The 20496-nt window shown below is 48.1% G+C and overlaps 1 protein-coding gene across 1 annotated transcript in view; it reads left to right on the top strand.

Annotated features, from left to right (window-relative positions):
- Positions 1–11836: 11836 nt before the first annotated feature.
- Positions 11837–20496, top strand: part of ABAT (4-aminobutyrate aminotransferase) — a 499792-nt gene continuing 491132 nt past the window's right edge. The window contains exon 1 of the mRNA XM_085628334.1: positions 11837–12199. The gene's annotated coding sequence lies outside the window, so the exon portion shown is untranslated. The remainder of the gene's footprint in view (positions 12200–20496) is intronic.

Raw genomic sequence — 20496 nt, 5'->3', positions numbered from 1 at the left:
AGTTTCCCCGTTGTCCATTAGGGATCTGATGTCATCTGTGACTGCGATGAGGGCGGTCTCCGTGCTGTGGTTGGCTCGGAAGCCGGATTGCGAGTGGTCGAGGGATCCGTTGGTCTCGAGGAAGGCGGCTAGCTGTCTGTTGACGGTCTTCTCGATGACTTTGGCAGGAAACGGGAGGAGCAAGATGGGGCGGTAGTTCTTGAGGTCGGAGGGGTCTGCAGTTGGTTTCTTCAGCAGGGCACTGATCTCGGCGTGTTTCCAGCACTCCGGGAAGGTGGCGGTGTTGAAGGAGGCGTTGATGATGTCGCGGAGGTGGGGTGCGATGATGTGGTCGGCCGTGTTGAAGATGTGGTGTGGGCAGGGGTCCGTAGGGGATCCGGAGTGGATGGTGTTCATTGTGCGTGTTGTGTCTTCGGTGCTGACTGGGGTCCAGGTGCGGAGGGTGGCGGTGGGGGGCATCGGTTCGGTGGTGGGGTTCGTGGTTGGTGGGCCGAAGCTGTTGTGAATGTTGGCGATCTTGTCGTGGAAGAAGGCTGCGAGGGAGTCGCAGAGGTCTTGCGAGGGAGTGATGTCATTGTTTCCAGCGTCGGGGTTGGAGAGCTCTTTGACGATGCTGAAGAGTTCCTTGCTGTTGAGGGTGTTGTTGTCCAGTCGTTCCTTGAAGGCTGTCTTCTTTGTGGCGCGGATCAGTTGGTGGTGTTTGCGGGTGGCGTGTTTGAGGGCCGTCATGTTGTCTGTGGTCTGGTTGGTGCGCCAGGTGTTCTCCAGGGAGCGGCAGTTCTTCTTGGAGGTGATGAGCTCGTCGGTGAACCAGGAGGCTTTCTTGCTGCCGCGTCTGCTGGGGGGTTCTTCTTCAGTGGTGCGAGGGCGTCTGCGCAGTTGGTGATCCACTGTGTGAGGTTGTTGGCGGCTTCGTTGGGGTCCGTTGAGCTGGTGGGGGGGTTCTGGCTGAGGAAGGTGGTGAGCTGGTCGCCGGTGATCTTGTTCCAGCTCCTGCGGGGGGCTTGTTGAGGGTGGTGGTGGGTCGTCGTTTTACTGAAGCTGAAGTGGACGCAGCTGTGGTCAGTCCACTGGAGATTGGTGGAGTGGCTGAAGGTGACGTATTTGCTGGATGAGAAGACTGGGTCAAGCGTGTGGCCGGCGTAGTGGGTGGGGGTGGTTACCAGTTGCTTGAGTCCGAGGTTGGCCAGGTTGTCCAGCAGAGCAGTGGTGTTGCGGTCCTTGTTGTCCTCCAGGTGGAAGTTGAGGTCCCCCAGGAGGATGTAGTCGGTGGAATTGATGGCGTGCGGGCTGACGAAGTCTGTGATGTCTTCGCTGAACTGTGTGCATGGTCCCGGTGGTCTGTAGACGAGGGTGCCTCTGAGCGTGGTCTTGGGGTCGGTGTGTATCTGGAAGTGGAGGTGTTCGGCGGAGGTGAAGGTGTCATCGGAGTTGGTCGTGATGCGGATGGTGTTCTTGTGGATGATGGCGATGCCTCCTCCTGTCTGGTTGACGCGGTCCTTCCTGGTGATTTTGTAGCCTTCCGGGACGGCGATGGCGACGTCGGGCGCTGAGGAGGCGTTCATCCAGGTTTCCGTCAGGAAGGCGATGTCTGGTGCTGTCGAGTCGAGGAGGTTCCAGAGTTCGACGGCATGCCTGTGAACGGAGCGGGTGTTGAGCAGGATGCACATCAGGTGTTTGTTGCTGGGGCTCGGTTTAGCAGGTGCGGTGTTGGGTCGGAGGCCGGTGAAGCGGCAGGTCAGGCAGGTGAAGGGTCCGTGGGTGCGTCTCGGGGTGGCTCGGTAGCAGGCGGTGTTTCGGCCGGCGTTGATTGCGTGGAGGGTTTTGGCGTCGTAGATGTGCAGGGTGTGCTGGCGAGGGCGAGGGCCAGGGGGTCTGGCGCTGGGCGCGGTCCAGGCGCGGACGGGCGCAGACGGGCTTACCTTTGGCGCACCTTCGGCGCTCAATCGGCACTCCTGCTGCGCGCGTCCGCTGCACGGTCGCTCTGGGGGCGTCATAAGTAAGGAGCCGGGAGGGAGGAGCAGCTGGGTGGCGGGAGCGGGCGGTGAATGGAATCACGGGGGGGCGGGGCCGCAGGGAGGCAGCGGCGGGAAATTCCAAGAAGCAGCGGGCAGCGGGAAATTCCCAGGAACAGCGGGAAATTCCCAGGAGCAGCGGGCAGCGAGCGAAGGAATCTGCAGGCAGGAGGCGGCAAAGGCAGGCAGGAGCGGCAGCAGTGAGTGGGGCGACCAAGCCCTGTGGAGGGCTGAGCGGTCACAACAACAACACCTCCACGACTTCATGGACATAAACCTGGAGAAGTGGAGAAGTGTGGCTCAATGATTAGAGCGGCAGACCCTGATGCAGAGGTCTAGCCCAGGACCAGGGTTCAATTCCCCGCCTCGGCGGGTCTTGGGCTCAAAAATTCCACGGACCTGATAATTCTCGCCTCGGTGCCATTCCAATCATGGAGTCCCACTCTGCAACTCTGGGCAATAGCTTGCTTAATCTCCACAACGGCCCCCACAACGCTAAGGATGCCTGGCCTCCACCTTGGGGGTGCCCAGGAGTGGACGCCTCACAGGGAAAGCCAGGATGGGTTCCACAGCGGTATTCGTACAAGCGCCTTGTGACCCTTGCAGGTGAGTAGTGCGCTATACAAGTATCAATTTACCTGGACTCAGACTAGCGTGAGTATAGGTTATTGCCTATGTAAGGGCAAAAGGAGGGTCTGTGGTACTGTAAATTTCGGAACCATGTATTTAACATGGTCCTAACATGTCGAATTTGGTATCAGCAGACCAAGAATGATTAGGCTACCATGCACAAGCATTTGCGCCACATTCGAGTGACGAGATCGCCTGAAATCGGAGTTTTCGTTCTGAAACTCTGGTTTCCATTTTAGAAACGACAGCCATTTTGTGATTGCCCTCACATAGGCCCAGGACTAGGCCAAGCATCGGTCTAAAGGACACGCACACCTTCGTTGACTCTTCGGTGACCTGAGCAAACTAACTTCGCTGCCTGAGGCCGAACCTGTTCGGTCAGTTCCCTCCCTGCGGCCGAATGAGATTAGTATCAGGGCCCAGCCTATTACGAAACCTTTTCATCTCACACGAACCATGCCTAATCTTCTACACACCTGTCACTGTTTCCTACTTTATGACTAGCTTTACGAGGAGGAGGTGCCCGTTTTTATTGGGTGTCCGTCGATATCTGATGAAAATACTAAGCCTTGCCGGGTAATTGATTAAGGGCTGGACAAACTGAAATATGTGCTTGCCATCATGACTCTGCTTTTTCCTTTGTAGTGAATGTATGTGAATGATCAAGCTGTAAAATAAGGAATGTTTGCCTAAAGCATAATATTTTCTATAAAAGGAGAAGACTGATTTTTGTTAGGGAGCAGTCTCCTGAGAATATACAACGTGTTGTACTTCTAGGATACCTGTTACTGGCTGCAGCCAATAAATACGATCTTTGACTTCACCAAGAAGACTCTGTGTTTCTGTAGTCTGAAACAGGAAGAACTCGAAGTCTTCGGGTGTGTTCCCTGGCACCGCTGGGTTCTGAAAAACCCAGTACTTCACTATCTTCTTTCCCAAACTCGGGTAAACAAGCATCCCTCATTCTCTACCGAGTGGGCACCATTCACACTCTGTATCATCTGACCACCACCTTGATATCTAACTCTGTGCAGTCCATTGCCATCATTAGAACTATTGCCAAAATATGGACCATTCTGAAATCCTGTCTGGTCTAATTTCGTGTGAGCCAACATGAATTTCTCTTTAATTCTCTTTTGTCTGGCTTGCATAATTCTGGATTTTGTCTAAAGGCTTGGACTGACATTAAACCACATTTGCTGGATGTGCAAGCAAATCTCTGGGTGCAAACCAGGAACAAAATGAGATATAACATTTCCAATATCTCCCCACTCTGGATTTTCGACACCACTATGCTGACTAAAAACCTCCATAAGCCATCATATTAAGCATGCACGACCTCTTAAGATTCTTGAGTAGTCCATGAGATTTTCATCCAATCAATCTCTGTCTGGAGAATTTTGTCTTTCAAACAATTACCCACCTGATGATACTTTTCCGTGACCAAAGCAGGCGAAGCATTAGATGGACCATCCCTCCGTGGCTCTGTAGTTGGTCATTGGACAGCTACTTTGCACTCAGCCCACAAATCACTGGGAACAACGTCAAAGAAGGTATTCAGACTTTCCCAATGTTCCTTTGAAATTTTCACAAATATGTCAACTTGATTATACCACTCATCAGGGCTTTCTCTCTACTTTGGAAATCCGTATGTAAATGTGAAAAGATAATCATGACTCCAAGGCACATAGGCTCGTCCATGAACTTTTCTTAGTGGATAAGCCTTGTCTTCAGAATCACTTCTACTCCCAGTCCCTCTGTCTTCCTTTCACCAGCTTTCTTTTTCTTTCTCTGAGCCCATCTAACTCTAAACTTCTGTGTGTTACTGTACAATTGAATGTTACTGATTAGTTCTCTTAGCTGCCGTTTTAGTCCCAGGGTGTGGATGTTCTTGAGTGTGTCCTCAGTCATAAACATTCTCAACTTTTTCCTTAGGGTCACATTGTTGAAAAGGTCAATCCCAAATTTTGTAACTCAATCAATCTATTCCCTACATGCTCTGATCAGTTACTTCCTAAGTATATTCAAGCATACAGACAAACTTAGAGAATGAAACAGCTAAATTCATAAACACAAACAAACAGAGGCGCACAAACAGAGGCGCACAAACAGCCCAAAGGTTCCGCACACAAAAAAATGAAGGTGTCAAGATTATAGAGAAAAACCTTTCCTAGAACCTAAAATTGTGTTCTGAATAGAAAGGTGGCTCTGAACATTACTGACATGTTTGAGACAAATTGCAGACAAGATGGGAAAAAACATGCAGTTTGCAAGCAAAAAGGAGCAGTAGGCGATGTGAAAGAAAAAGAAGTCCATTGTCTCGCTACAAGGGAAAGAGAAAGAAAAGAAGAGGTATAAGAGGAGGACACTTGCAAAAGAAGAATGCTGAAGATGTTAACGTCAGGAAAATAATAAGAGAAGATAGAAAGGCAAAGAGAGAAGGAGGAAAGACTGAGAAACAAAGAACGGTGAAGGAAATCCTTGAAGAAAGATGTGGCAACAGAGAGGCGGGCAACAACTGTGTGAGAAAGGTAGAAAAAGAAATAGAATGATATGTCGAAAGAAGAAGATGAAAAGGAAGAAGAGCGAGAAAGGGGGACAGGGAATGAAGTTAAAAGGGACAGAGGCAGCAAGACAGAGTAGAAAAGAAAAGGAGAATTGAAGAAAGGATGAAGAAAATGGAGGGCATTACCAAAGAGTGGTGAAGACAGAGGGTCAGTAGACAGGAAGACGCCTGAGAAAAAGGGGTTACAAAATGAGACTGAACAGGTGGGGGAGAGAACAGACAGAAGATAAGTGCAATAATGGAGAGCACCTGAGGAACAGACATTGAGGGGAAAGGGTTTAGAGAATATGGAATTCCAGATGGATAGGTACATCTGACACCCAATGATATGCATGTCTACATGCAACTATCAAACCATATACTTGTAGCAGTCAGAAACATGGTCCTTGGTTCCCTGTTATAACTAGATCTGAATTTGATTTATTAGGTAGGTTGTTTCCTGTAGGAAACAACCTTCCTGTAGCCCTGCATCAATCCTTATTCCTGGTTTGAGAAGCGTAGGGATTTTGATGCAGTCAAGTTGCAGAGTGATGCAGTGAAAAGCAGCCGCGGCCCTTGCAGGTAAGAGCCATGGGGCCGGGTGGGGGGGATTTCGATTGACGATGATGATGGAAAATTAATTATTTATTTAATGTTTCCTCTGCATCGTCCCTCTAAATCTCCTCCCACCAGGCCCCATCGACCGGGGCCCGCGGCCCCTGGCCGACCGCCCCACCGCTCTTACCTGCAGGGGCCGCAGCTGGTGAAAAGTAGTAAATTTCACAGCATCAGTTCTATGTGGCTTTTAACGTGGGAATGCCTATCCTGCATAATTAATACCTGGTGCAGGTATAATGTGACGCAGGCCTCGACAAACTGATACATTGGGCACATATGGAGCAGCGTGGGACACTGATTGCGCCACCACTGCGTCAAAAAAATATGCTGCGGTTGTAATGTTGGTAAATGAGCACTCGGAACAAGTGTTATCTTTCCGCTATGTTTATTGGCACAACAGTGAGCAGTTACACCTAGGAGCGCCGGCCACCTCTATCTCTCCGCTCGCTGCCACGCACCCCTCTCCTCACGCTCCGCGCTTACTCCTGCGCGCGCATCCTGGCGTCACCCTGCGTACCCGCGTCACGTCACGTGACGCGCTAACAACTAGACCGCTACATATCTCCCCCTTTTACCGACCCAACAATAAGTCACTTACAGTTCGCAGTCCAGTTCAAAGTCTTGGAACCTGGAAGGCCTTACTACTTGTCTTCCGCTCCTGGTCACCTTACCGCTTGACCCTCGAGCCCCTTGGCTCTGTGTTTCCTCACGTTCTGTCCCTTCGGCCATCGCTCCCCCACTGTTCCGATTACCTCCCAGCCTGTCCATCTCTGCCACTGGGGTCTCACCCCCTTGCTCTCCTCCTTGCTCCTCTCCTGTACCTGCTTCTTCCCTTTCTTCACTTCCGCTCGCCTTATTCTCTCCATCCGCGTCTCCCGTGCCTTCGCCTTCCGTCTCCCACTGTTCCCATCTCAATATTTTGTTGCACCGGGCCATGCGGTCCTGCGACCACACGTTCCCGTCGCTGAGCAGAGCCGCTCTGTCATACACTTCCTTGACCTGCATGGGCTTGCTGTACTTGCTGTCTCCTTTCCTTTGTAGGGTAGCCAACTTTACTCTCACCCATTCTCCTCTCACTAACCGAGTGTCCTTCACACTCCTCCTCTTGTTGTAGTTGTTGGTGTAGATGGCTTGAGCCCTCTCCATATTTGCTCTCACGACTGCCGGAGACCATTCACTGGTCACTACCTTCTCCTTCCAGATTCTGTTGTCGTGCGTGAAAGGTTCACGTCCTCTCAATATTTGGAACGGGCTGTACCCTGTGCTTGTGGGCGTTATCCTGTAGGCCCATACCATATTCTCCACCGCCTTCTTCCAGTCTTTGTTGCAGGTGATGGCTGCTTGAATGGCCCCCATCACCACTCTGTTAAATCGTTCCACCAGACCGTTACCTGCCGGATGGTATATGGCCGTGTGCTTTACCTCGATGCCGTTCCTCCCCATGAACTGTTTCCATTTTTCTGATGTGAATTGTGGCCCGTTGTCGCTTAAGATGGACTTGGGAATTCCCTCTCGGGTGAATGTTTCCGATAGGAACTCCAGGATGTTCTCCGTGTCCATCGTTTCGCTCACTTTTAACTCTGGCCACTTGGAATAACGGTCGATGAGGACACACACATATTTTTGTACGCTCTGGTCATCCAGCACCGGCCCTAAGATGTCTATGGACAAGTCTTCCCATGGGTTGGCGGGCGTGTCGAATTTCCCCAGAGCCGGGCGTAATGGCCTCAACGTTTTGTCCGCCCCTTGGCATTGGGGGCACTCCCTGACATGTCTCTCTGCCCTCATGTCCATGTCTGGCCACCAGTAATTCTGTTTCGATCTAGCTTTGAGTTTCCCAATACCCAGGTGGCCTTCATGCAATAGGTCCAGTAGTTTGTTGATGAGATTCGTGGGGGGGATTACTCTGTCTCCCCGGTATATGAATATGCCCTCATCTCCCACGGTCAATTCTTCTCTCACTTCATAAAAAGGTTTGAGGTTGGGTTTCACCTTTTTCTTGTCAGGCCACCCTTGGGTGATGTGGGCTTTTATCTCCCTCAGGTCCGCATCTTCGTCATACGCGGCTGTCCACTCCTGTCTGCTGATGATCTTCTCTTGATCCTCAATGAGAGCCACCATCTCTCCTCTGTCCGCGGGGTCTTCTTCTCCCGGCTCCATGGCCGCCGCTCGGCTCAGGTAGTCTGCCACTCGGTTCTTGTTTCCCGGGATGTACTCTACATCATATCTGTAGTCCAACAATTTTAGGGACATTTTCGATATCCTGGGTGTGGCGCTGGCGTGACCACACGACGTCAGAACCTTCACTAACGGCTTGTGGTCCGTTTTGAGCAGGAATCGGGTACCCCATAGGAATTGCCGGAATCTCGTCATGGCCCACACTACCGCTAACATCTCCTTCTCAATGACGCTGTACTTGCCTTCTGTCTCCGTCAGTGCTCTGGAGGCGAAGCTTATCGTCTCCACTTCTCCACTTCCTCGGTCTTGCATGAGTACAGCGCCCAACCCCTTGTCGCTGGCGTCCGTGATGAGTATGGTGGCGCCTTGCGGGTCGTAACCCTTGAGAGGCATCGCTTCTAGGATCCCTTTTTTGATGACTTCAAATTCCGCCTGGGCTTCCGGTGTCCATTGGAACACCGTGCTTTCTCTGGTTAGCCTCCTCAAGTTATAGGTCTTGGATGCGAATTGTACCACGAATTTACTGTAGTACTCCGCCATCCCCAGGAAGGACCTGACCTCCTCCTTGTTCTTGGGGGCCGGAGCTTCAACGATGGCCTTCACGTTTTCCATCTTGGGGGTGACCCCTTGTTGCCCTATTTCGTGGCCTAAATAGGTCACCGATTGCATTCCCAACCGGCATTTCGACCATTCCGCCGTGAGACCTTTAGCTTCCAGCGTCCGTAACACCTTTTCCAGAGTCCGGTCATGGTCCCTCCTATCTCTGCCCATCACCAGTATATCGTCCTGGAAGTACTGCACGTCCTTGCAGTCTCTGAACAGCTGGTGCATCATCTTCTGGAAAACGGCCGCCGCCGAGGCCAGCCCGAACGGCATGCGACAGAATCTGTAGCACCCAAACGGGGTAATGAACGATGTGAGACTTTTGCTGTCCGGGTGTAGGGCTACCTGGTGGTAAGCCGATGTAAGGTCGATGGTGGAGTACCACTGGACTCCTCTGGTTCGTGCCAGCATCTCCTCTATCTTGGGAAGGGGAAATTTCTCCACCACTATGTTCTTATTGAGTTCTCTCAAGTCTACGCAAAGCCTGACCTTCCCGTTGGGTTTCATCACGACCACCAAAGGCGCCAACCATTCGGCACAGGTTATGGGTTCTATGATGCCCTTCTTCTCCAGGTCTTGGAGTTCCGTCTGGACAGCTTCCCTTACTGCAATGGGCACATTCCTTACTTTGTGTGCTACTGGTGTGGCTCCTTCCTTCAGCACTATTTTGTGTTGAAATTTCTCCATTTTTCCTACTGCACCCCCAAACACTCTCGGGTAGTTTTCCTTCCATCTGTCTGTGTCCAGCCATTCCACCTGGTCTGTGAGCAGGATCTGTTCCTTCCCCCCTGGGTCGAGTTTTATGCCCAGGTCGCCCTGGTCCAACCATCCCAGGACGGAGGGTCCTTTCTCGGCCACGTACAGCTTGCACCACGCCGTACGGCCTCTGAATTCGAACAACAGGCGTCGGTACCCTAGCATGGGGATGCGATCACCATTGTATGTTACCGGTCGTATGTCTAGTTTCTCCAGCCTAGGGCCCAACTTGGGTTGGAATTGTTCTACCCACACTGCACGCTGTACGATGGTGAATGGGGATCCGGTGTCTGCCACAACCGAGATGGTTATGCCGCCCACGGACATTTCCAGGACCGGTTTGGTTGATCTCTTGGCATCCACGCTCAGTACCTGATCATATATGCACAGTACGGTGACCACCTCCTCCTCCGTGGCGTCTTCCGGGTCTTCCGCGCTTTGGTCCATGTATTTCACCACTCCTTTCTGTTGTTTCTTCCGACACACCTTCTCGTAGTGGCCCATGATACCGCAGTGCATGCATTTGGCTCTGAAGGCCGGGCAACGTCTGTCGTGGGCTTCGTGGGACCAGCTTCCACACCTGTAGCACGTTTTCTTGCTCTCACCGTCCGCTTGTTTCCCTTGCCATCTGCTGGTTCCTTTGGTTGTGGGAGGCTTGGGTTTCTGGTCCCTGCGGTGATCACCCTCCTGTATCCTGTTCACCATGGTTGGGGCGCCTGTGTCTTTTCTGGTAGCATCGGCGCACCTCTTCGAGAGTTCCGCCCTCTTCACAATGACCATTACTTCCTTGAGTGTGGTGTCCCCACTCGCCCACAGCTTGTCCTGCACGTTTGTGCTGGTGGTGTGCATGATCACTTGATCTTTTATAAATTCGTCTTCCCACAGTGCGTACCTGCACGGGGCTGCTAGCTTCCTCAGTGCTGCTACGTATTCTTCGATGGATTCTCCCACCTTTTGTTTCCTTTGCTGGAAATTATATCTGTCTACCGAAGCACAGACGGTGGGGCGGTATCGCTCATCCAGGTCCTCCACCGCGTGCGCATACACGTCATCGTCTGTGTCTTCTCTCTTCGTGGGCACTAGGCTCTTGTATATTCTCAGACCTTCAGGCCCTAGATTTAGTAGCAGGATGCGTTTTTTCCTCTGGGGTGTGAATTTCTCTTCGTTCTCGTCCTCCAAAACCCCTATGAAATTGTCTATGTATTCCTTCCAGTCCTCCCATTTCATCATTGGTTCACCGGGTTTCGTTAGGAATTGCACCGGTGCAATCGCATACCCTGCCGGGGTACTCATCTTTGCTTCCTTGGCGCTTGTTTCGACGGTGACTTTACTCGGGGGGCTGCCTGGGGTGTTGTCGTTGTTTCTTGTGTGCTCGATCCTCTGGGGGCTCTTGTCACTGGGCCCCACTTCCTCCTCTTTGGTAGCCAGTGCAGCGCTTTCTGTGCTTGATTACGTGCGAGGGCAGCTCGTGTGCTTTTATTGGTTGAGAACGGCGTCGTCTCTGTGGCCTGTTTGTGGTTTGGTTACTGTACCGTGGCACTGCCACGCTCCTCGGGTGCTCTGTGCCTGGGGTCGATCTCCGCAGTTGGCTGGGTCGTATCTCGTGACTTCCCCCTTCCAGGCGGCCCGTGCGGTGTTTTGTTTGGGCTTGGTGGCCTGGTAGCGTGTCTTCCTTCGACTCGTGGGGCCACGTGGAGTGTAGCCTTCTACTGCGCTTCCCCCCGTCGGTCCGGTCTCCGTCCCGACCTCGTCGCCACTGTAATGTTGGTAAATGAGCACTCGGAACAAGTGTTATCTTTCCGCTATGTTTATTGGCACAACAGTGAGCAGTTACACCTAGGAGCGCCGGCCACCTCTATCTCTCCGCTCGCTGCCACGCACCCCTCTCCTCACGCTCCGCGCTTACTCCTGCGCGCGCATCCTGGCGTCACCCTGCGTACCCGCGTCACGTCACGTGACGCGCTAACAACTAGACCGCTACAGCGGTGGCCCTAGCTCCTTGTAAATATGCCCCTTACTGTCACAACAGGGCCAAAAGTAGAAATTCAGTGTACCAGATATACACAGTTGCGGCAGGGGAATCATGAGCCTGTGTACCAAGCTGGGGACAGTCTCATCCCAATAGCTCCTGCCCCCCTTCCCTTTTCTCAAGTGTTGGTAGCTCCCTCGAAAATTACCTGTTTGTGTCATCTTCATTACGGGGGCAGTTTGGTGATAGACGGTGTTACGAATGAACTTGTCCAGCATTTCCAGACCCCTCGTTGTTTCTTGATGACAACACTTCCTTATATTTTTGTTTATAATATTCATCATTTGACTTCATTTTATCGTTATACATGTAGCCTTCTCAATGTTTTCCTTGTTGTTCAGTTTATTCATATATTTTATCCTTTCAGTTCCTACTCTAACTCTCCGTCCCTTTCTTTCTTTCGGTTTCCATGCTGGGCGCACGCTGTAGAGATAGATGTGCTCTCAGGGCACTCCGCCAGATGGCAGGCCAAGACAGGAAGCGGCCATGTTGGGTCTGTCGGCTGGTTGCAGGCAGTCCTCGCCGGTCCTGTCCACTGTATTTGCCTGGCTGAGTACAGGCTCAGTCTCGGACTGGCTCTGTGTTAGCAGAGAGAGGGTGGGAGCTTTTGGTTAATGAATTATCGGTGTGTGAGCGCTCATCCCCGTGCCGTGCTCCAGACGGCCCTTTCCGGAGAACCCCGTGTGGTGCTTGATGCTGAACTGGGTGCTGCTTAAACCGGTGTTTTCCCGCATCATCACCGGATGCATCATCCTTCTCGCCTCATGCATCCCACCGAGGCACAGTGAGGGAAGCGGAGCAAGGTGTCTCGTGCCCTCCAGGAAGGTGAGTCCTCGGCTATACCTAGTGTAGGCTTCGAAACGCTTTACAGATCCGCTATTCGTGCATTCAGGTAGCGGTTTACTATTGAGTCTGCCGTGCTCTGGATTGCTTTACAACACAGGCGCACATGTATTGCATCGCAGAGTCCTAGATATTTCGTAATTCTTGGTTGCTCACGGTCACTTATTATTTATGTATGCATGCATTGTTTTCACTGCTCGGAGCGCGTCTCGGTGGGTTAACGCATCGACTGCCGAGATCTCTCCATATACGAGTCTCTTGTTTCAATTTTAGACGATTGTTAAAATTCAACAAGAATTAATCTTCTCGATGTTTTTCTTGGATGCGCACAAATGTTGTGGTAAAACGAGGCTCAAGGGCTTTGGTCATACCAGCGTCACCGTGTACCAGATTGCACGTTGTAACACACAAACTTGAGTTCCCAGTTTGGGACCGTGACTGTTAAACTTATATTGTAGGCATTTTAGACGTTCAATGTTACTCGTTTTAAATCGTGTGTGCTTGAGAGGTAGCACTGGCTTAATGGACAGCAGTGTGTATTCAGATAGGTAATAAACTAGGGGGCGCCCACCTCCTCGTATCCCGCTGAGCCCCGCACACTTCAAAGGTATCCCTGAGCTCAGGGGATGCTTAAACCAATCTCTGCTACTAGGGAAGACGCCTGCAGGAGAAGACACCCATGTGAGCTCTATATAAATATTAATGTTCACTGTTTATACATAACCAAGTACTTGCACACGCCTTCCTATAGCGCTTCCTGTTTGGCAGAGGAATGAATCGAGGCACAGGGAAATGAAGGGATTTCACCACAACTAAACCACATCTGTTCCCGCCTGAGGTCACCTTGGTTTCCTGAAAAGACAAGGATTGCTTAAAGGCGCCAGGCTTCCTGCCGAAGTCAGGAACACAAGGCTCGGGGTGGCCTATAGGGTAATCTGGCAATGCTAGGAGGGCTCATCTGATAGGTCAGTTTGTGGGCCGTGTTTTTGTTGTTTGGGGGCTGTTTTATGGTCTGATGAGCCGGATATATAAAACCAACATTCGCAGCAAGCACATTCTATGCAATATTCCATACCGTGCAAAATTCGTATATACCATGTCTTTACAAGTTCAAAACTGCCCCAATTTACAAACATGGGCTACTTTTTTAGCTCTGTAATTCACTAATGGGGGCCACGTTTATTTTAGTTCCCGGGCCTATTTTCCGTCCAAATCCGACTGGGTTGGACACCGTTGCCCATAAAGGATATTGGGGCAAAGGCTTGGTACACCTACATGTACTTGTATCTCACCAGCCAAAGCCCTTCAGCCAGTGACCACCAACGGTCACCCAGTTGGATCACCCAATGACGTTCAAGGCGATGAAACACAGGAACATCACTAGCCCTCGGTTTTAGATTGCTACAGGCCCAAACCTGAGGTCAGAACCCAGCTACATGTATCACCATTAGCATAAGGACCAACTTCCCATTGTCATACCTGAGCATCCCCTCCCAACAATTCTCTCCTCATTGCTCCAGACCACAGCTCTTCTAGAACATGCTCCCGAAAATACCCTCCACACTACTGCCTTGATATGCCAGAGGCAGGTAGTTGTTACCAGCATATTTTCTCAATTTTTCTTCACTTCCAGACCAGAAGGCGATGGTTGATTCTGCCCTCTTTCTCCTTAAATAGTCTTATATGGTCACACTGACAACAAGGACCCACAATGTGGCACTTTCTCTAGCTCTAGGAAGATAATATGGTGGGTGTGGGAGCAGACGTTTTCTGTGCTTTAAAGCCCAATATGAAGAAATCCCGCGTCAGCATCAGCTTTGCCATAGATTTTACTGTTCTGTTCTGCTGGAAAAATGTACTTCGAAAAAACTAAGACGCAAGGGAATTGGACATGGACACTGTAAAACCGAGTTTCAAACAACGTTTATTGTTTTTAAAAGGCATTGTTCTAATTTCTGTTGACCTTGCATGTTGGCGCAGTGGTTTAATTTCATACATTTGCCCCCAGAGTTTACGACCTTGCATGCTTTAGATTTAGGGGCCGCTACAGACTTTGGCAGACAGAGTACATTCCAACAGTGAAAAAAAAGTGTTTTTTGCATAAAATCTGCTGAATTGATGCTTCCAGATGATGGAGTTTTATCCATTCTTCTTTTCACAATTCTTCCATGCTTCTTCTCACAGTTGGGAAAGTACAGGGTTTCTGCACACTCTATTGGCTTGGCTGTTGACTAGTGGTGGCTCTGAGTACTTCCCATTATCGTGTGTCTTTACCACAGGATCATGGACTACTACCGAGGGCTTTGATGTTGTGAAGGCCCTGAACCCGAGTTGAAGGATTAAGCCGCAGGCATAAAGGCTGTAATGCTACTAGAACATTACATCCACTCAGGTTAGGATGTTCTAAATAAAGAAGCGAGAAACAGAGAGAAAAAGAAAAACATTAGAATGTTAGGACAGAAGGTATATCAAAAACCATTATTAGTCCTGAACCACTCTTTTGTCACCAGTGGAGTTCACAACATTCCAGGCTCTAATCTGTGTTAAGAAAATCTCTGTGCTGCAGAGCTGTTTCAATAATATGAATGTCTTGTGCCAATATTCCTCCTCCCACCGAAGTTCCCTCATCTTGATTTTTGTTTCTCCAAAGTAAAGTGACATTCACAAACTACTAGAACTTGTTGGACCCTTAATCCAACAGGAATCTTGTTGTTCCTCAGAGACGTGATTGGCCTGGCTATCCACCAATGGTAAATACAGTAACCAAGAGATTGAACAGCCTAGGCTTTGACTGTAGATAGGCCACATTTTGGAAAGGGGAACTCTTGATTGATAGCCTTTTGGGGAATTGTGAGATTTCCTGACAGATGTTGCCCTTTGAAAGGCTGGTAGTGTTGTGCTGGAGTTACTCTCGTTCCATAATTTGCCTTATAAGTGACATATTTTGACCCTGCAATATCAGCCATTATAGCAGTTACACGAGCCTGATGTGCTAGCTCCATAATGTTCAAAGTTGTGAGATATTGGATTCACTTTTCTTGTTTTGGTCAGTTAGGTTCTTGTGGGATTTCCAATGTCTGTAGGTGAAATTGACGTGAATAAGGACCAGTTGAACCTTTTGGTGATAACCAAACAGTTCCATATGCCTTGTAGAACTTCAGAGTTTGAATATTGTTTTGTAAAAACATTTTGAAAGAATGTCTATTGATGCAATATTATGCTTCCAGAGTGAAGATGCTAATCGTTCAGGTTAGCGTAGTGCCTATTTAAAAATAATTTTGAGTCAATGACTGCATTTAGTAAAGATGACAGCATTTATGGTGCTTTTCATTAAAACATAAACTTGACACTAAAGAGTGGGACTGCTCTTCAGGTTGTGCCTCAATATATTATATATATGTATTATTTCATTTTCTGATTTAAATTGATATTAGCTCTTAAATGGAGTTTAAATTTGATAGATGACAAATACTCGTTTTGCTTTGAAAGTTAGGTCACTTTTGCTGAGATCTTTGAGTTTGTGTCTTTCTTTATGTATGATTCAGAAGATTGGCCGGTTTTGAACCATAAAATGATGTAGTTAATCATTATTTTCTGTTGAGGAGGGTTAACTGATGTTATTTGCCTGTGCAGCCATTATAGAGCCAGGTGGAAGGCAGGGGTATGTAAAGAAGACAAAGTTAACAACGTAGATTAGATGTTTTGTTTTATTATATAACCCCAGTGAGGAAAATGGGAGCCGCAACTGCTCCCGCTCCTGATCCCCTCCTCTCCAACCATCCCACATCAAACCCCGTGCGCCATCCCCACTGCAGAATGTGCCAAACCAACACCACACTTCTTCCTCCCTTAGCAACAAAAATGTAAAAACTCAACAACATAATAAGGTACAAGGGGAAGCAAAAAATGCTTCCTATATCCAAGGCAATTCAATTGATGGTGAACAAATATGAAATACCAAGGTTAGTAAATAAGTATGGCATACTCATGAATATTGGAGATGCAAATAATAGTGATTAACAACATAAAATAGAAAAGATGATGCAAAATTGTAGCATGCGATACACATCAATATTGCCTCAATTACCTCACCACCCTAACAACAAAATCATTAAACTTTCAAAGTATGTGCAGTTTCCTGTTATCACACGGTTAGAAAGTGAGCGACCAGTTGCACTCTCCCGGAGTCATCAGTCACACACAAAAAGCAACTGGAATGTTTCCACAAATTGATCAGTTAAGAATGAATCGATCCTTTCATTAGACCTCTTGGATTGAATTCGACGGATCAGTCACTTGATCGTGACATGCTTCATCATCGGTGCTACCCCCCCCCCCCCCGGTAGGATGGTGCCACCGGGGCGAACTCAACCAAAGATAGAATGGGAGTTCTTAGATAAATCAAAACTGGATAAGCAGGGATCCAGAAGAGTAGTATATAATTAAAAATACCTACAGGTATACCCAATTATCCCTTTTATTCACAGGGTACCTGTGGTATGGTTACAAAATTCTTGAGGTTCGAGGGGCCGAAACATTTTGGCAAAAGCAACAGGTTTAGTTAAACAATTGCATTCAACAAAAAACCTCAATCATTTTTTCACCATACCCCAGGTATCCTGAGAATAAAAGGAATTATTGAATGCTTTCATTAAGAATGGCAAGCACTTCTTTGAGTCCACGATCATGTTCTTGCCTGTCTCGCCCCATGACTAGTGTTTCGTCCTGGATAAAAATTACCTCTTTTAAATCCTTGAATAGTTGATACATCAATCGCTGGAATAAAGCAGGAGCTGATGCGAGTCTGTAGGGCATCTGATTGAATTAGCAACATCCATAGGGTGTTAGGAAGGCATTGAGCTGTTTACTATTGGGGTGCAAAGGAATTTGGTGGTATGCAGCAGTTAGGTCTAGTGATGTGAACCAATGTACTGCCTTAGTCATCACCAGCATTTTGTTTATCTTAGGTAATAGAAACTTGTCCTCTTGTATGTTCAGATTCAAATCATGGAGGTCAATGTAAAACCTAATATTACCATTGGCTTTGTGCATGACAACTAAGGGAGCCAACCACTCACTGAACTGAACTCAATGCTCTCAATGATGCAATTTCCCACCTATATGTCAAATACCATCTTGATATCCTCCCTCACACTCAACGGAATGTTCCTTGCTTTACGTGACACATGTGTTTAGTTGTCTTTTAGAATTATTCTATGTTGGAAACCCTTCAAAACTTGCACTTTGCCGGGAAAGACATTTGGAAATTGATCACAAAAGGACTGTATAAAGTTATCAGTACATTCAGAGAGTAACACATGAATAGGGTATTTGGTGTTCAGTGTGATGTCAAGATTCCCTTGATCTATCCACTACCCCAGTACCAAAGGACCTTTCTCAGCGGCTTATAATTTTCCTTCATCTTTCCTGCCTTTAAATTAAAATGTCAATTTATAGTATCCCACCATAGGTATTGAATCACCAGTAAAGCTCACAGGGTGAAAATCTGATAGGGATAAAATAACTCAAACTGCTTGATTGAAAGTTGTATCAGGCGATACCAAATCTGCAACAAATTTAACATGAATGCCACCTAAAACAGTAGAGCAGGAAGGCTTTCTTTGTGTTTCAATTCAAACCGAATATATATCATAATCAATGCATAAGACACATTGTACATCACTCTGAGATTATAGTTGCCAGAGGTATGGACCCTGTCCAAACAGGAACCACAATCCTAGTCAGGGTAAGTCAGTAACATTAAGTTAAATTAACCTGTGCTCACTCTCTGGTAGGACACAGAGCAGTCAGTCTTAACTTAAGAGGCAATGTGTAAAGTATTTGCACAACACTTTAAACAGTAACACAGTGTAAAGACCACAAAAAAAATCCACACCAGTTTAGAAAAAATGCTTCTATTTTTATCAACAAGAATCCAATAAGTAGAAGTCAAGATATGAGTTTTTAAAGAATAAAGGTTTTTATAGTGCTTAGAAACAGCAGAAACCCGGGCTATCTGGTAGCGCTTGACTGGGGCAAATCCAAAAGTTCAGGCCGACCACAGCGGAGCACGGTACGGATATGAAGACCAGCCTCAGCCCACTGAACAGTACCTTGGATGTGTTGATGTCGAGGGCAATGCATGTATCAAATGAAGCAATGCGTCGCTGTCGAGCCTGCGGAAGTAGACAATGCATCAGTTCCGTGTTGCACAAAGTCAAAGATGCGTCAAAAGTCAAGTTGTGATGAACATCGGGACGATCCATCGTTGTCGAACCTCTGGGCTCTAGGCGATGTGATAAGCACAAAGCGATGCATTAGTGCCAAGACACGCAAAGTTGGAGATGTGCTGGACACCGGGGACGATGCGTCTTGAAATCTGTGATGCGGTGTCTGTGGTTCATGCAGCAGTGGCGATGCATCAGTGTCGCGGGAAATGCGCCGGTTCCGATCAGCATAACATCGTTGATGCATGGATTTTCTTAGTTGTAGCACTTGGTACTCACTTCCAAGGACCCAGGACTGGATTTGCATTACTTGGCAGAGCTGGACTCACAGCAGACAGAGAGAGGCCAGGTGCTGGTTGCAGGATAAAGAAAGAAGTCTTTGATATCCCTAAGACTTCAGAAAACAGGAGGCAAGCAGACAACCCTGGAGATACTTTCGTTCTGGGATCTAGAGATGCAGGTCCAGTCCTCCTCCCTTCCAGGCAAGGGGCAGCAGGCCAACACAGAAAAGCAGTTCTCCAAAGTGGCAGTCCCTCCAGCAGCACTGCAGTCCTTCCTGGTAGAAGTTCCTCAGTTCCAGAAGTGTTCTGATTTGGTGGTGTCAGAGGTCCAGTACTCATACCTAGTTTGGCCTTTGAAGTGGGGAAGATTTCAAAGAGATTCTTTTGAGTGCACAGAGTCCCTATCGTTCTTGCCCTGGCTCCAGACTCACTACAGGGGGTATGTGACCTTTTGTGTGGGGACAGGAAACACCCCTGTCGGGTGTGAGGGTCAGCTCCTCCCTCCTATCCTGCATGAGATGACCTATCAGTATGCAGATGGCCACTCAGTCACATCTACTATTCCTTTAAGTGCGGCTACCTAGAGGGAATGCAGGAAGCCATCTGTCAGCCACCCCTGACATATTCCAGAGACAGGCAGAAGGCACCAAATTATTACATAAAGAAATTGCCAACTTTCTAAAAGTTACATTTTCAGAATTGCAATTTAAAACCAACCTTTCCATCTGTTGTGTTTTTAGAGACACCAAATTTGGGGGTGGGGGGGGGGGTGTCTCACGTCTTCCCAATTGGAAATTACACTTATAAAATGTAAAAAGGCAATCCCAATGTAATAGGCCTTTCAGTAGCTGAATATGATTTTTTGAGTATTTCACTTCCTGGACATGTAAAACTTATAAGTGCATGTCCTATTTTTTTTAATACACTGCACCTTGCCCATGGGCTGTCTAGAGCCTACTTGGGAGTGACCTGTATGTAATAAAAAGGAAGGTTTGGGCCTGGTAAGTAGGTTAACTTGCCAGGTTGACACAGCAGTTTAAAACTGCTCACACAGGCTCTGCTGTGGCAGCCCTGAAACATATTAGAAGAACTACTTAAGTGAATGGCACAATCAGTGCTGCAGGCAGGCTAGTAGCATTTGAATTACAGGCCCTGGGCACATGTAGTGCACTTTACTAGGGACTTATAAGTATTTTAAATATGTCAATTGTGGATAAACCAATGTTAACTTGTTTTAAGTAAAGAGCACATGCACTTTGGCACTGGTTAGCAGTGGTAAAGTGCCCAGATTCCTAAAGCCAGCAAAGATGAAATCAGCAAAAAAGTTAAAAACAGGAGGTCAGAAGGTAAACAGTCTGGGGAAACCAACCCAAGAATGCCAAGTCTAACAACCCTCCTCTGCACTAGACAAATATGAGTTTGTCTTTCATTTCACAGGAGAGGTTGGCTTTTCCTTATAACACACTCTAGCTTAATGACTTAATATGCCGCAATTGGAACAATGTTGTTTCATTGCAGGTCAGCGCTTATCAAATGCCAAGTGTTCTTTGCTTACACAACGGTAGCACATCCTAGAATTTCGTAAGCCTTTAACTTCCTGTTTTGAATGGTTCAAATTCTTCATCTTGGATGAGTTCCTAGAATCCTCCATAGCTTTCTTGAACTTTTTCGTGCAGGTTTTAGTTGCCTTAACTACATCAACTTTCTCATTCTTCCCTGCTTGATTCAAGGCTGCCTTTGCACAATGCTTACGAAGTTCAGCCTTCTTCGC

Source organism: Triturus cristatus, chromosome 10 (genome assembly GCF_964204655.1).
Source record: "Triturus cristatus chromosome 10, aTriCri1.1, whole genome shotgun sequence".
Taxonomy (NCBI): Eukaryota; Metazoa; Chordata; class Amphibia; order Caudata; family Salamandridae; genus Triturus; species Triturus cristatus.
This window is presented reverse-complemented; position numbering and strand designations above follow the sequence as displayed.